Below are 16783 nucleotides of genomic sequence, written 5' to 3' on the forward strand. Positions count from 1 at the left end.
TGTTGGCCATATGAATTTGTCAAATTACTTGTAAAATATACCCATGAAAGTTATGGTCATTGTGGGGCAGCAAAATGTATACAAAAGATTCAAGAAAACATTTACTTTTACAATATGGCGAGGACTGTGAGGAAAATCTTGTCCACTTGTGACTTGTGTCAGAGAGTCAAGGTAACCAATCAAACGAGTAGAGGTCAGATGCAAAATATACTTCCGAAATAGCAGCTTGATGTTGTAGCAATTGACTTGTATGGGCGACTGCCAACCACTAGAGGATGGTTTATGTATGCTTTTGTAGTGGTGGACTTATTTTCCAAATTTATTAAGTTGTACCCATTGAGGAATGCTACTAGCAAAAACATTATTTCATGTTTTACCCATGACTATTTTAAATGTGTAGGTGTACCCAAGGCAATTCTTAGTGACAATGGATCACAGTTTACATCCAAAACTTGGGAAACATTTATATGTAGAGAGGAGATCAACCACATACTTATTTCAACTTATCACCCATCCAGCAACCCAGCCGAAAGATACATGCGTGAAATTGGGAGATTATTTAGGACTTACTACCATACTGACCACAACACTTGGATACATTACATTAGCAAACTTGAAGATGTGATGAATAGCTTACAGCACAGTTCAACAGGATTCTCTCCACATGAGATACTTTATGATAAAAAGCCACCAAATCTTATTAGTGAATTGATTGAGTTTTCAGCATGTAACAGCTTGTCAAAAGAAGAAAGAGAGGAGATTGTAAGGAACAACATGAAAAAGCAAGGGGAAATTAGGAAAAGTAGACATGATAAGAGGGGGAAAATGTGCGAGTTTAATGTGCGAGATTTAGTCCTAGTGAAAACAGTAGAAAAGTCAAAATCATTGTGTGGGGAACTTAAGAAATTCTTTGATATTTATATGGGACCATTTGTGATATCTGAGAACCCACATCCATATGCCTATAGGTTGATCTATCCTGAATCTAGAAAACTTTTTGGTCTACATAACATCACGGAGTTGAAGCATTATAAAAGTCCAAGCTAAGTTTACAGTGGCACAATTTTGAAAACTTGGGACTCTGTCTTGATCTGTATCTTTCCTGTTTAATCTTGCATTTTGCTTTGTATATATTTATGGTTATTACAATGAATATCTTATGCTCTTGCCTTGCACGATGAATGCAAAACAATGTTTCTTTATACTCATGTGATTTGAAAATATAAATTTTTAATCTTAGTATCATTGTGTTAGTGTAAGTTGGTGAGGCCATACTTCATCTGTTTAAATATGGCTATGTTGTGCTCAAAAGAGCTTATTCATTTAGACATTATGCTTAATATCTTTGTTATTGATATTTATTATACACAGTGTAAACTGTTTGTAACATTTTGTTACTGAAGATCCTTTATGAACCAGACTTTATGAGTAACTGATCAACACACTCTTATGCTAAGTATTTGTGTTGGGGAGAGAAGTTTTCATGTTTCTATTCTTGTTTATGCTTATGGAGTTTTAACTTTTGTATTATCATTTTTATTGCATAACTTTGTCTTGTCCAATAACTATGGACTTTTAACGCAGTATTGGGCCATGTTGCTTGAAGACAGATCACTAGTCTTATCTTGTTTGAAAACATGTGCACTGTGCACATAAGTAGATACCTGGACAGGCATTTACTCTTGAACCAGTGAAACAATTATCATTTCTGCGAGAAACTTACCTGAACTATAGTTTTAGAACACTAATATATGCTATACATTGTTTTTCTTGTTGAGGCATAACTCACAAAATATGAGTACTTAAGTATAATAATTTGTACCATTGCCTGTTGTGAGGCTTATCTACTATTACCTCAAGTATATATGGATTTAATAGGATACCATACCCTCTAGAAATGTACATTTTGATTTACTGATACCTAACATAAAAACACAATGATAGGACTGGAGAGAAATAACAGTAGATGAGATTTTTCAGTGGTAAACTTTTATTCATGAATCCTTTTTATGTAATATTTAAATTTCTTTATGCCTTGCGTTATTACTTAGTCAAAATTCCGGAGGTGTGGCGTTTGTGCTGTACCTCTGAGACATCTCGTTCGAAACTTACCTTGCCACTGACAATATTGTGTCTGTAATACACAAACACTTAGGTAATTCTGTCAAGATTTGATTCTGAGATCTATGAAATAACCATGAAAGCAGTCTATATATAATAAAACTGTACACTCTAAATTACATTATAAATCTGGAATTAATCACTTACTGAAGATATACATTGAAACTGCAGGTATCAAAATGCTGACTACTTCACTTACTTATGCACAAAGCTATGAAACTTTGGTTTTGTTGTGTGGTCAGCTCAGTAGGGGTTAATGAAATGGGGAGTAGACGTCATGTCTTATGACATAGGCAACTACACTAACCACAAATTTACACTTGTGAAGTGACTACGATATGGATATGTGACTGTGAGAAGTTATGACCAGAGTAACCTGTCTTTACTACAAACTGCGTGAGTTGAAGTATGAGGATGAAAAACTGCAATTAATCTTGAGTGAACCAGCGTTCATACTCTAATAGTGATGGTGATCCTGTTTTGCCACAGTTGTGTATACTATGTGGTTCTCATGGAGACACATAGACACCGTGCGCCTTGGTACTGGTTGGACTTCTGCATACTGTTTAGTCTTGCGTCCTGTGCATATGGCCAAGATTGATTGAAGGCTGAGTATTGGTGGCAGAAGGTGGATGATTCTGCAATATAATTAACTAATCTGCATGTTTTATGTGACAAAGGAACTTGGTATGGAGAGAGGACTACACACTGTACATAGATGTACACTTTACATGATTACACATTGCCTATGCTATGAGTAGAGGGAATTTTCATATATATGTATTTATATTTTCTTTGAATTTTGGGATTAGAAGTGTGTTTGCTATTTTATTATCTTATATTGAAAAACTGACCTGACCAAGCAATGACTAGCTTCTGTTCTGATCAGTTGAGGAAACAACAACACTTTTATGTGGATGGAGCTCTGTATCTCCACAGATTTATGTTTTACTGACTAACTCTGAAAGAAATTGATCTTGTATAGACACAGAATATGAGATAAGGGTAGGTTGGATGAGTGTCAGCATGGAGTGGATTAGGATTAGAGGATAAAGTACATGCAGGAACTGACAAACACAAAACTTTGTGTAGTATTTACATGTATTCACCTTATTACTATTTAATTTATATTTGTGAGAAAAGTATTTTACCACTACATTTGACGGGGTTTACAGATTCCCATTGCAATGCCACCTCTGAATTTGTACATTTGAATTATTTTATACATATGTACAAGTGAAGAATGATACCACTGATGATGGCTGGGTTAACATGATCCCATTGCACTGCCATTTCTAAACTCTCACTTTTTAGCTATTTTACATTACATTATGGAAAACTTATTGATTGTTCAAATGATACTCTTTACATAAAAAAATATTAGCCACATATTTCTCAGTAGATGTCTGAATTAAATTGAAAATAACCTTTTTAGCTGATGTTAAAAACAAGTCGATATATGACCACATTTATCTGTTTTATGTCTTACTTTTAGTGTCTAATATATTTGTACAATCATTATATAAATATGTAAGTGAACTCTGGTAATCAAACCCAGTACAGTAGGGAAGAGGCTTCCTGGGTGAGATATTACTCCATAATGTGAACTTTATTTGTTTATTTATGGAGAATATGTTGGCACCAGTGTGAGCCAAAGACATTCTTGTGTGAAAGGTAGAGTCAGACATTGTTAAGGTGACGGTTGGAGTGAGTTAGTTGGACTGTTGTGGGGAGAGCGTGGTTTTGTGAGGTGGACTGTTGATGGGAGTACGGAAGGAAGTCTGTCGTCTTATATAGAGAGTATCTATAAATAGTATGTGATATGAAGATGGAAATCATTGTGAAAAAGTTAAATTAATAAAAATGAAGAATCAATAGTAAAACAAAAAGCAAGTACCAGTTTTCATTAGCACACAAAGACCCGGACCTAATATTAACAATGTTAGATGGATGGAACACACCATGGCGAGAATCAAGACAATGAGACCAAATTCAGCATCTAAAGGTAAGGTATTTTAATTAGTTTTAGTATTCTGTGATATATCATTCTTTTGTCTAAATATTAAGCTTAACATCGTCTGTTGTAGATACAGACCACCCAAGCTGGCGGGATGTCGTCAATTGATCATCATAATCTCAGGGTTTGAAATAGCATTTAAATGAATTGAAAGTTTGTCGCTTGATATTTGATTTTCACCCCGGACGAAAGAGGGTACATTACAACTGAAATTTACATTTACTGTGGAATGGTACATAATTTAACAAGTTATTTGCTGCTGTCATCTGGAAATACAATCATATGGTCCACGGTAGGCAAGGAAACATTAGTACTTCATTCTGATATTACGGCAAAATTTTCATCTGCAATATCTGTTGGTAATGGGTTGAAGAAGAAAACTTAGTTCAGCTGAGACTATTTAGTATACTGTTTTTTAATATCTGGTTATCACATCTCTTTTAGTGTATGGTAATATATTTAATAATCTGGATTAATGTAAAGTAAAGTTGAGAAGTGTATGCAAATTTTCTCTTACATTTGACAATGTAAAATTAATCTATTACCAGAGCATTCACTGATATTATTGACTCCTGTTTTTCACTGGAGATTGCTTGTGCCTGGTCCATTATTTTTTTCTCAGTCAGGATTTGGTTGCCAAAATCTTTTTCATCTTTATTCAACAGACCACGAAGATTCTCCATATTGTAGCTCCAAATGCAGCGCGGAAATCAACATCTATGTATACACTGCAACATACTGTGAAGCTTATCTTCTATTCCTTCAAGATCAAACTCTGTTTCTTTGACACACAAAAGGTTATTTCATGTTTTCTTAATGGTTGTAGCTCTGGGAAATCCACCTGCCGGCCCAGTTGAAAATGATGCTCTTGATATTATACACTTTCTGTTTTATTAAGGCCTGTTCACTTATATTGCCTTTAGCATTGAAGCACACCATACATCCATCAAGTTGCTTGCATCTATAAAGGTGAGGCTTACTCCTTGATCCATATGCTGGATCAGCGGAGTATTGTTTGAAAAGAGAAACATACTGTACACTTCCTCAGTCCATCATTAATAGACAGACAAGGGGAAAGAGCGGAGTCATTCTCCAAAATCAATAATACTTTCACATATTCATGTTTCAGTTATAACTTTTCAATTTGCAGTTTTCAAACTTCTGGGATGAAGATGTTCTTGAACTTACTGTGCAGAAATTCAAGCCTTTTTCAATGAAATTATATGGTTCCAGAGACGTTTTCAAGTCTCAGGCATGTATGATGTATATATGCAGACTGAAGTAACATGAAAGTTTGTACCAAGGCCTGGATATATAGATCATACATGTTTGAGACTCAAAAAGGTCTTTGGAACCATATAATTTCATTTGATTAAAGCACCTACTCCTCGGTTACAGGCAGGTTTTGTTCCATGCTGAGGTGGTATTCCAATACAGCTGGAGAGCCTCTGCAATGTTGTTTGTGTTTATGGGGAATACCAAGTGGTCTGAGATTTAGATGGAAATTTTGATTGGGAACGGAGGCATATTGAGGTAATCCATGCAGTTGTGTAAAGGCACTGTGCCAGTGCGATGTAGTGGTTAGCGCATTTGCCTAGTGAGCAGGAGACGCGTGTTTGGATTCCGGCCTTGAGCCTTTTTGTTAGCTTTATAGGTGACTAGGAGTGCTGCATAATATTTTTGATTGCCCTAGGTATTAAAGATTTCTCGGCTACAAGTGCTTTAAAATAGTGTCATTATCACAGAAAAGACTAGTGGTTTGTTCTTTCTTTGTTAAAATAGTCATGGGTAAAACATGAAATAATGTTTTTGCTAGTAGCATTCCTCAATGGGTACAACTTAATAAATTTGGAAAATAAGGTGTTGAAATGTCTTTCCTACTGCCATGTGTATTGTTGGGGAAAGAATTCCAAAACTAGCCAGTTTCCTCATACTTAAGAGAAATGTCCCTCCAATAAGATGAAATGGTTCAACACTTGCACTTAAACATTCCCCATACAGTTTTTGGTAGACATTACAGAATCTGCCAGTACTAGCCTTCAAACTTGTGTGGCCTTACTTATCTGAAAATGTTTCCTCTGCAGCCTTCAGTTGGACTTTTTATGGGGCCTCCAACAAAGCATTATTGTTTGTACTGGGTGCACACATCATCATGGGCAGTGGTTAGTTTTGGTTCAAGTTGTCTGTTTTAGTTTTATCTGAAAATCTAAAGTTTTATTGTAATTTTTTCTTAATCGCTCAAAAGTTACCTTAGCGATGCCTAACTCTGTCATAACACTCTGGCAAAAGCACCACCTTCGATTTTATTACGCACTTTCCTTTTATTTTCTAAACTTAAGGAGAGTTTGTTTGCAGGCAAAAATTCAAAAATTTTCACATTTTACAAAACATGCCCTAGAATATTATGTACTCTTTCCTGTAAAAAATAGTGCATAAATTATCTGTGTGTGATGCTTAGAAATATTTTGTTTTTAATTATGAACTCTTACATGTGTATCTGCAAGATCACCAAATTTCGGACGTTCTTCTGTTTACATGTGAATATCTCGGAAACTACATTTTATAGAAGGCTGTGATTTTCGTATCTGACAGAAAACACATGGTACTCAATGTTAGTCACACTGCTATTTTGCAGTCACTTGGCAATTGTTTGTTTGTTTTGAGTGAAACAGTGCCTTTCGATGTAATCTGGTGCAGGTTGACGTAACATAAACATGCCTAGAAGTGCTAGTCTATTCAAGAAACGTAAGTTTGATGGAAACCAATACACTGGAAATGTAAAACCATGTGTTATTCAAGAGTTGGAACCCACAAGCAGTGTAAAATCAAATAACCTTGATGTGCTGCTGGAGAACAAGGGAGATGCGACCTCAACCAATGCAAGTAAAACTAAATTACATAAACAACTTGAGGAACTAGGGTTACTACAGGGTAATTCAGAAAATAGTACTTCTGGTCAGGGCTATATTTTGTGCAACATGAACATTTTAATTTAGGTGTTGTGTGATACATTGTGTCGTAATATTTGTGGCAGAAAAGTAATTGTTGGAGAAGATTTTTCTGCAAGAATAGGACTCACTATGACAATAGTAATTATTTGCACTGACTCTGACAACAAAAAGTCATTTGTAACGTCAAATGAATGCAGGAATAATCTTTATGAGGTAAATGTAAGACTTTTCTGTACCATGAGATCCATTGGAAAAGGTTTTAGTGCAGTTCAGTGTTTCTGTTTGGTTATGAATCTACCATCACCACCTACAAAAATTCAGAGTTATACTGAAATTATAGGAGAAGCTGTTGAATCTTTTGCTTCCCTGTCAATGAAGCTGTTGAAGTGAATGGAGGCAACATTGATATACCAACTGTGTTTGATGGGACATGGCAAAAGTGTGGTTACATGTTGAAAAACTCAATTGCCACAATCACAAGTGTAGACACAGGCAAAGTAATTGACTTTGAGGCACTTACAAAACATTGCTATAGCCCCTGTGACAAAAATGGAAAAAATGAACATGAAAACTGCCAGAAAAATTATGAAGGAACTAGCGGAGGAATGGAAGCTGCTGCCGCAGTGAAAATGTTTAGCAGATCACTGCAGAAAGGGGTGTACGATGTACCCAGTTCCTTGGGGATGGAGATTCTAAGGCGTATAAGTGTGTTGTTGAAGCAAATCCATATGAAAACATTGCGATAAAGAAACTGGAATGTGTTGAGCATGTGCAAAAGAGAATGGGCACATGTCTCAGAAAATTAAAACAATCTCTTCCCACCATCACACTGTCTGATGACAAGCCACTTAGAGGTCAGCTGACTGATAAAACAATAGATCAGCTCCAGAAGTATTATGGAACAGCAAGAAATAATGGAAATTATTTAGAAAGTATGAGAAAAGCAGTCTGGGCCACATACTTTTCCACAAACATTCAACCGACAGAAAACCGACACATGCACTCTGTCCACCTGGACCTGAATCATTGTGTAAATTACAGAAGGCTGAAGTTTCAGGACTGTCTTTCAAACACAAGAACACTATTCCTGAAGCTGTTATGGAAGCAATAAAACCAATTTACAGGGACCTAGCTCACCCAGACCTCCTCCGAAAGTATCTACATGGGCAAACACAGAATCCTATCAATACACCAAAATGGGGCTTTAGTGATGCTGTATTAACATTGAATGGTGGAAATATGGGGAGAATAAGAGTTCTGAAACATCTTAACATCACTCCAGACTGCCATACTGTAAATGGCTTGAAGTTATTAGAGAAGATAAGACTCGCCAAGGCACAGTGTGCAGCTCAGTTCACCACCAAAAAAAGCAAGTTCAGTCAGAAGAAAGAAGCTTTTGGAGAAGGAAGCTGGCAAAGATAGTGATGCTGACTATGCTGCTGAGCGTTTTTGAGATTTAATTTAAAATTACAGGTCAATTTTTATCATTTTATACTTTAAATGTGATTTTCTCAAAATGACATTTTTTATGCTTTATGTTCCTTTATATCAAAACATACTTGTGATAGCTATAAGAGACTTTGGCACCTGTTTCATTATAATATACTGTATATACTGAAGCAAAACCATAGCAATAACTTGATAGAAGGCCATCTAAGGCATTATGTGTACAATTATTTCTAATAAAAAATATTATAATTGATAATACATAAATATCTCTCCTTATTTTGTACCTCATCTCTTAATTCTGATTCAGTAGACATAAATAACATCAATAAGACAGCTGTAAAAATTGTACAGTGTTATCTTCATTGGTTCCAGAGATTAAGGCTCCTGAAGTAGGCTAATTTAACATTGCCCACATAGGCACTACAAACTCCCCTTACCAATCTATGTGTACTTCTAACACTCATCTTGATAACTGTATTGCACTGTACGACACTTTTATATACTTTCAAGTGATCACAAAGGTGGAATTTAACAGAACTTGTTATTTGGAATTCAGCAAGGGGACTGAGCAGACTTCAATGTTTGTTGTACGCTTCTGATCAACAATAATACATTTGTTACTTGTGTTGTGATAGTGCCACGACATTTAACAGTGCTGTCACGACAGTACGCGCAAACGGCGATAGAGGCGCTCCGCAAATCGGCTGAGCGCGGGAGGGCCACCTAGCTACGAACGGCGCCGGCCGCATGTCACGGCACAGCAGTCGAAGATGAGAGACTGAGTTGTAATCATGTGATCAGCTATTGTTTCTAAGGAGAGTGTTGAATATCCACGCAATTATTGTGATCAAAGGTTATAACACTTTTTGGCGACGAGGATGGGATATTTTCAGTGCGTTGTGGATTTGCGTGTTCGTGACGGGGCAGACATGGAACAGCTTATGCAAGCGCTCATTGAACAATAAACACAGCTGATGGCTACTATTCAGGCTCAACAAACACAGCTGATGGCAGCGATTCAGGCGTTGTCGACGTCGCTTACTCATCGTCTGTCTCCCTCTTCTCCGCCTCCATTCCCTCCTTACGACGAGGCCGCTGAAGACTGGGAGGATTATGAGAAGCGTTTGCGGCAACACTTCTTGGCTTTCGGCGTTGTCGACACTCCTATGTGTAAGTCGTTATTTCTATCTTGGATTTCCCCTCGGGTCTACCAGCTGCTATCTCAGTTAGCCCCTCTGCGGGAACCTGCCTCCCTGTCCTTCCAAGAAATGTGACTTATTGTCTGACTATTATCGAAAAAACACCCACGTCGTTGCTGCCCACATGGCGTTCTACCAGTGTCGTAAACAGCCCCATCAATCTTACCGGGCTTGGGCGGCGGAATTACATGGTCTGAGTAGGAAATGTCAGTTTGTCACGGACACACATCACGAGTCTTATGCTGATTCAATGGTTAGGGATGCTATTCTATGGCTTGCTCCTGATAAAGAAGTTCGGCAACGTGCCCTACAACTGCCAAACCCGTCATTGTCGGAAGTTCTAAGCATTGCTCAATCCTTTGAAGTGTCTCACGCTGCTGGCACGCAAATAGACGCGTGGTGTGATGTAGGCGCTGTACAGTCAACTCTCGACACAGGCAATTTGCCTGTTTCACAGGAGAACGACGATGTGGCGGTGGTTCACTCACGGCAACAACGTTGCGTTGGACCGCAACGCTCACAGCGAAACCAGCAACCACAGAAGCCGGTTCGTTCCGCACTTCCTTCTTGCCCCCGTTGTTTTGTACAGCACGACAGGGCAGCGTGTCCAAAACGTTGGGCCACGTGTAATTCATGTAGGAAAAAAGGCCACATTGCTTCTGTGTGTCAGTCCCCTAAAGTTCCTGTCGACGAGGATGAGGCATCGGACATGGATGTTCACTGTGTGCTTTCTCAAACAAATAAGTTGTTTGTTACTGTTTATGTTCTGGATAAAGACATCTGCATGCAAGTGGACACTGGCTCTGCAGTAACTCTCATTAATTCTCGCACGTATTTGGTGTTGGGCTCCCCTCCTTTGTCTTCAGTTACGCGAAATCTGAGGACTTATAATAAACAGAAAATTCCTATCATGGGCCAGTTTGATGCTTCCACTGCCTACTAGTCTGTTGTTCAGCCCCTCACATTTTATGTGGTGGATCATGCGGGCACTGAAAACCTGTTCGGTTATGATGTTTTCCAGTTGTTCGGGTTCTCCATTGATGATGATGTGCACCTCATATCTGAGGATATTCCGTATTAACAGCTGGATGGATTGTGTTCTGAATTTTCGTCCCTGTTCTCTGCTGGTCTGGGTTGTGCCAAGGATTTTGAAGCCCACATTACTCTTAAACCTACGGCTCGCCCTAAGTTTTTCCGGGCACGACCTATTCCGGTGGCGTTGCGTGCACCTGTCAAGGCTGAGATAGACAGGTTAACAGCTTCAGGGATTCTCCTACCGGATACCTCCAGCGAATGGGAATCGCCGATCGTGGTGGTTTCTAAACCAAACAGGAGTCTGCGATTGTGTGGTGACTTTAAAGCCACTGTCGACGCTCAGAGCCTCATTGACACTTATCCTCTTCCCCGTCCTGAGGAGTTGTTTACCAAGCTCACTGGGGGCCAGTTCTTTTCCAAACTTGACTTATCGGAGGCGTACCATCAGTTGCCATTGGACGCTACTTTCAAGGAATTTCTCGCTATCAACACTCCTTGTGGGTTGTATCAGTACCAGCGGTTACCATTTGGCGTCGCTAGCGCACCGGCCATTTTTCAGCAGTTTTTGGAACAGCTCATGGCTTCCGTTCCCGGCAGCATAAACTATCTGGATGACATTGTTGTCACGGGGGCCTCCACTGAGGAGCACCTTCGTAATTTGCGTTCACTGTTTCGGGTTTTGCATTCGGCTGGGTTGAGGTGCAATCTGGGCAAGTCACAGTTCTTCCAACCCTCCATTGCGTATCTTGGTTTCCACATGTCCCGTGAGGGTATACGTCCTCTACGTCAGTACGTTGCAGCCATTAATGCTCTACCCCGGCCGTCTACAGTCAAAGAACTTGAGGCATTTCTAGGCAAGATTCCTTATTATCACAAATTCATTCCATCTGCAGCGGCATTAGCTTATCCTCTGCATCAGCTGTTACGCAAAAACGGCCCCTTCTGTTGGTCCGATGGGTGTGAGCAGGCTTTTGTCCGCCTGAAGGCTCATTTGCAGTTGGCGCTTTGTCTTGCCACATTCCGTCCGGGTCAGCACTTGGTTCTGGCTACTGACGCGTCACAGTATGGCCTAGGGGCTGTTCTCGCCCATCGGTATGAGGATGGGTCAGAACGACCCATTGCCTATGCTTCCAAGATCCTCAACGAGGCACAACGGCGTTACTCTCAAATCGAAAAGGAGGCGCTCGCTATCATTTATGCTCTAAAAAAGTTCAGCGTTTTTTTGTATGGTTCGAAGTTTCACCTCATCACCGACCACAAACCACTGGTCTCCCTGTTCAGCCCATCGGTGTTGCTTCTGGATAAGGCAGCTCACCGTCTGCAACGTTGGGCCTTATACTTGTCTCGTTTTCATTATGAGATTCACTATCGCCCCACGGCCCAGCATGCCAACGCTGACACATTGTCGCGATTGCCGATGGGCCCCGACCCGGTTTTCAATCATGATGAACTCCTCTGTTTCCACATTGATGAGGAAGAACGTCGTGCGGTTGAGGGTTTTCTACTTACAGGTTCGCAGGTCACGTCGGCTACTGCGCGGGACCCGGTGATCGGTTTTGTTCAACGGGGTTGGCCGGACAGGACCAAGGGCCGGGCATCGGATCCCCTTCGCAACTACCATGCCTTGCGCCTTCATCTGTCTGTTCGTGATTGTGTTGTTCTTCTGGCCACGGATGGCGCATCTCCTCGGGTCGTGGTGGCAGCGTCTCTTCGCAAAGGTGTTCTCAAACTGTTGCACGAAGGCCATTGGGGTATTTCTCGGACTAAGTCCCTGGCCCGCAGACACGTTTATTGGCCCGGTATTGATTCGAACATCGGCCATATGGTTGCTATGTGTGGCTACTGGCGGCACCTCATACAATGCCCTCTCCGTGGCCTGATCCAGCTCAGCCATGCGAACGGGTGCACGCTGACTTTGCCGGCCCCTTCCTCGATACTTATTGGCTACTGTTGATCGACGCCTTCTCAAAGTTTCCGTTTGTTGTTAGATGTCCGTCACCCACCACTGCGGCGATGATGCTGGCTTTGTCCAAAATCTTTGCGCTAGAAGGTCTTCCATCCACAATCGTCACGGGCAATGACCCTCAGTTCTCTTCGCAGGCCTTCCATGATTTTTGTACTGGACAAGGGATTCATCATGTTACAGCACCTCCCTTCCATCCGCAATCGAATGGGGAGGTCGAGTGCCTTGTCCGCACTTTTAAATGCCAGATGAAAAAATTCCTTAGTGATTTTTCCACAGATGACGCTCTGCTGCAATTTCTGAGTTCTTATCGCTTCACGCCTCTGGGTGATCGCAGCCCTGCTGAACTCTTGCATGGCCGCCAACCGCGCACTGTACTGCACCTGCTTCACTCTGTCAGGCCTTGTGCTGCATCCCCTAGTGTGGGAAAATACTCGGTGGGCGCCGATGTGTGGGCACGAGGGTATGGATCTCGCCCTAAATGGATTCCAGGGGTGGTCAAGGCTCTTCGCGGCCGCCGGGTTTGTGAAATACGTACGGGTGACGGCATGGTTGTTCACCATTAAGACCAGATGCGCCCACGAGTGGTGGCCACGCCGGTGCCACCGCCCCATCCTTCGCCTCCACCAGCCCGAGAAACCAGTCCTGTCGCTGCTGCCGATCTACCGTTCGTGTTGATGCAGCCAAAATCGCTATCGCTTCAGAGTATGCCGAAACCGGCCCCAGTTGCGACACCGCCTTCTCCAGGACCCATCTCGCTGGAGCACACTCCCAGGATCATGACACCTATGGATGCTGCTCCGGAGTTTTCACCCATCATCTCATGCAGGAGGCACGTTCCACGCACGAGCTTCCGTCCTGGACATTTTCAACCATACTCTCGTGTCTCTCTGCGGGATCTCCTCGGGGCCTCACAAGAGGCCATGGATGTCTCCGCGCTGTCCATGTCTCCAAGGAAGTGAGTGTTTTATTTCCAATGGGGGAAAAGTGTTGTGATAGTGCCACGACATTTAACAGTGCCGCCACGACAGTACGCGCAAATGGCGATAGAGGCGCTCCGCAAATCGGCTGAGTGCGGGAGCGCCACCTAGCTACGAACGGCGCCGGCCGCATGTCACGGCATGGCAGTCGAAGACGAGAGACTGAGTTGTAATCATGTGATCAGCTATTGTTTCTAAGAGAGAGTGTTGAATATCCACGCAATTATTGTGATTAAAGGTTATAACAACTTGTTATTGGCCATGAGTGAAATGAGTAGGGAAGAAGGGGATATATTCAAAATATTATACTGAAAGAGCTCGATGTGAATGACATCTGGTACAGTAAGACGTTGCAATAAGAAGCCTGTCCAAAATTTGAAGAAACAGCTCTTCAGATGGCCAAGACAAAACCCAGTTGTTGGTTTTGTATGTTGACAATGCATTTATTTTTTGGCCATATGGAGAAAACAAATTATCATAATTTCTAAATGTTCTGAACAATGTTAGTACTGATATAAGGTTCACTATGGAAGAAAGAGATGAGAGGTCAAATTTTATTTTTGGATGTGCAGGTATTCAGAAAACTTGATTGTATTTTAAATACAAATTCTACAGATACCTTCACAAGAATTCCAGTTGGCATTCCAAGCAGGAAATAGGAGTGATTAAAACACTGATGGATTAGGCTAAAGAAATTTGTGAGCCACAGAACATGGAGGAAAAGCTCAATCATTTAGGAATTACTTTCAGAAGAAATGGCTACTCTGACCTACAGAGAAATAGGGCAACACATGCTAAAAGATCTGGAGTTTCCAATGAAACAGAACTAACTTATGGGAAAGTTTTACTTCCATTCATAAAAATTGCCACTGGCTCCTTTGTCAGGGCACTAAGAAGTTACAGTTATTGTTTAAACTGACAAGAAAGGTGTGTGAATATCTAGCCACTCCAAAGGACCTACACCTGCTTGTTGCTGCAGCAAAAGTACACAAAAATCCCCTGCACATGTGCTCAGGTGTACATAGAAACAAATAAAAGAACAAACACCTAGCTCAAAGAACACAAGAGCTATTGCCATTCAGGCAACACTAAACTGGCAGTAGTGAACTAGGGAATCACCCAATTCATTTTTAGAGTCCTATGGTTTTATCAAGGTCCAATCATCATTATTATGCTAGGAAAAACTATGGCAGAATGTAACAATATTATGATAAGTATAGTTGCTACTCACCATATAGCAGAGATGCTGAGTCCAGGATAGGCACAACAAAAAGACTGTCAGAAAGGGAGCTTTCGGCCAAGGCCTTTGTCAAAACACACACACACACACACACACACACACACACACATACACACACACACACACACACACACATGTGAATCAGCATCTCCAATATATGGCGAGTAGCAAATATCCTTTTCATAATATTGTTACACTATTATGTTAGAATGTGCACAAGCACCATAAAAAAAAAAAAACAAAAAAAGCTATATTATAAAAGGAGGAGGATTAAAATTAGACAGGATGTGGGCCTTATTGCTAAATAAAGCAAGGAGCACCAAGTTTCCCTCACTATACACTCTGTGGCAGGTGCTGGAGCAACTCTGTAATGTTAAATGAACTCCAGAAACACCTTGGGGAAGATGTGATCGCCACAGAAGAGGAGAGACATTTTAGAACTACCCCTAGGGAATCAGTCTATGGAACCAGCTGGATATAGGATGGACAGGGAAGTTGAAAATGTTTAACAATGTCAATGTTTGGCACTGTACTACACAAACGGCTTGTAGTGAAATTGTGTGCTAATGGAATATCGTCTCAGTTATGAGACTGGATTCGTGATTTCCTGTCAGAGAGGTCACAGTTTGTAGTAATTGACAGAAAGTCATTGAATAAAACAGATGTGATTTCTGGCATTCCCAGATGTAGTGTTGTAGCCCCTTTGCTGTTCCTCATCTATAGAAACAATTTAAGGGAGGGGGGGGGGGGGCAGGATGTCAAACGGGACGACTTGGAACAGGAGGGGCATTACAGGACATTTTAATTTTCACTGTCAATACTTTTACAAATAAATTTATAAAACTTTTGCAGCATGACCAGGAACAATTCAGCATTATCGTGGAAGTTCAAAAACTCAACAAAATATTTTTTTATATCTGAAATTTCATCAGTTTTTCACTTATTATTGGCTGCATTTGTTGCTATAGGTACACGTTTCTTCATAACTAGGAGAGATTCTTCGACGAATTTTGCACAGCATACAAACCACAGTTACAGGTGTATGAAACTCTGGAATTTTCCAAATCTATTAAAAACCGTGGTGAAAGTTGAGATAATTGACTATAAAATTTGAGTTTGTGCTAAACATTAAGTTTAAAAGGTAACAGCTTATTCATTTTTTCATAAATTAAATAAATTCTAGAGTTTCATACACCTGTAAGTATGGTTTGTATGCTGTGCAAAATTCATCGAAGAGTCTCTCCTACTTATGAAGAAAAGTGTACCTATAGCAACAAATTCTGCCACCAGTAACTGAAAAAATGATGAAATTTCACATGTAAAAAAAAAAAGTCATGTTTGTGAACTTCCACTGAGTGTGAATCCTGAATCTGTCGTGGTCATGCTAACAAAGTTTTATAAATTTGTTGGTAAAAGTATAGACAGTGGAAATTAAAATGTCATGTGGTGCCTCTCCTGCTCCAAGTCGTCCCGTTTGACGTCCTAACCCCCTTAAGAGACAATCTGAGCGAGCCATCTTTCAGGTTGTTTGCAGATGACGCTGTTGTTTATTGACTAGTAAAGTCACCAGAAGATCAAAAAAATTGCAAAACAATTTGATAAAGATATTTGTGTGGTGCGAAAATTGGCAATTGACCCTGAATAACCAAAAGTGTGAGGTCATCCAGATGAGCGCTAAAAGAAATCCATTAAACTTTGGTTACATGATAAATCAGTCGAATCTAAAGGCCATAAATTCAACTAAATACCTAGGATTACAATTATAAACAACTTAAATTGGAAGGAGCACATAAAAAATGTTGTGGAGAAGGCTAACCAAAGACTGCGT

This window comes from Schistocerca gregaria, chromosome 3, assembly GCF_023897955.1.
Source record: "Schistocerca gregaria isolate iqSchGreg1 chromosome 3, iqSchGreg1.2, whole genome shotgun sequence".
Lineage (NCBI taxonomy): Eukaryota > Metazoa > Arthropoda > Insecta > Orthoptera > Acrididae > Schistocerca > Schistocerca gregaria.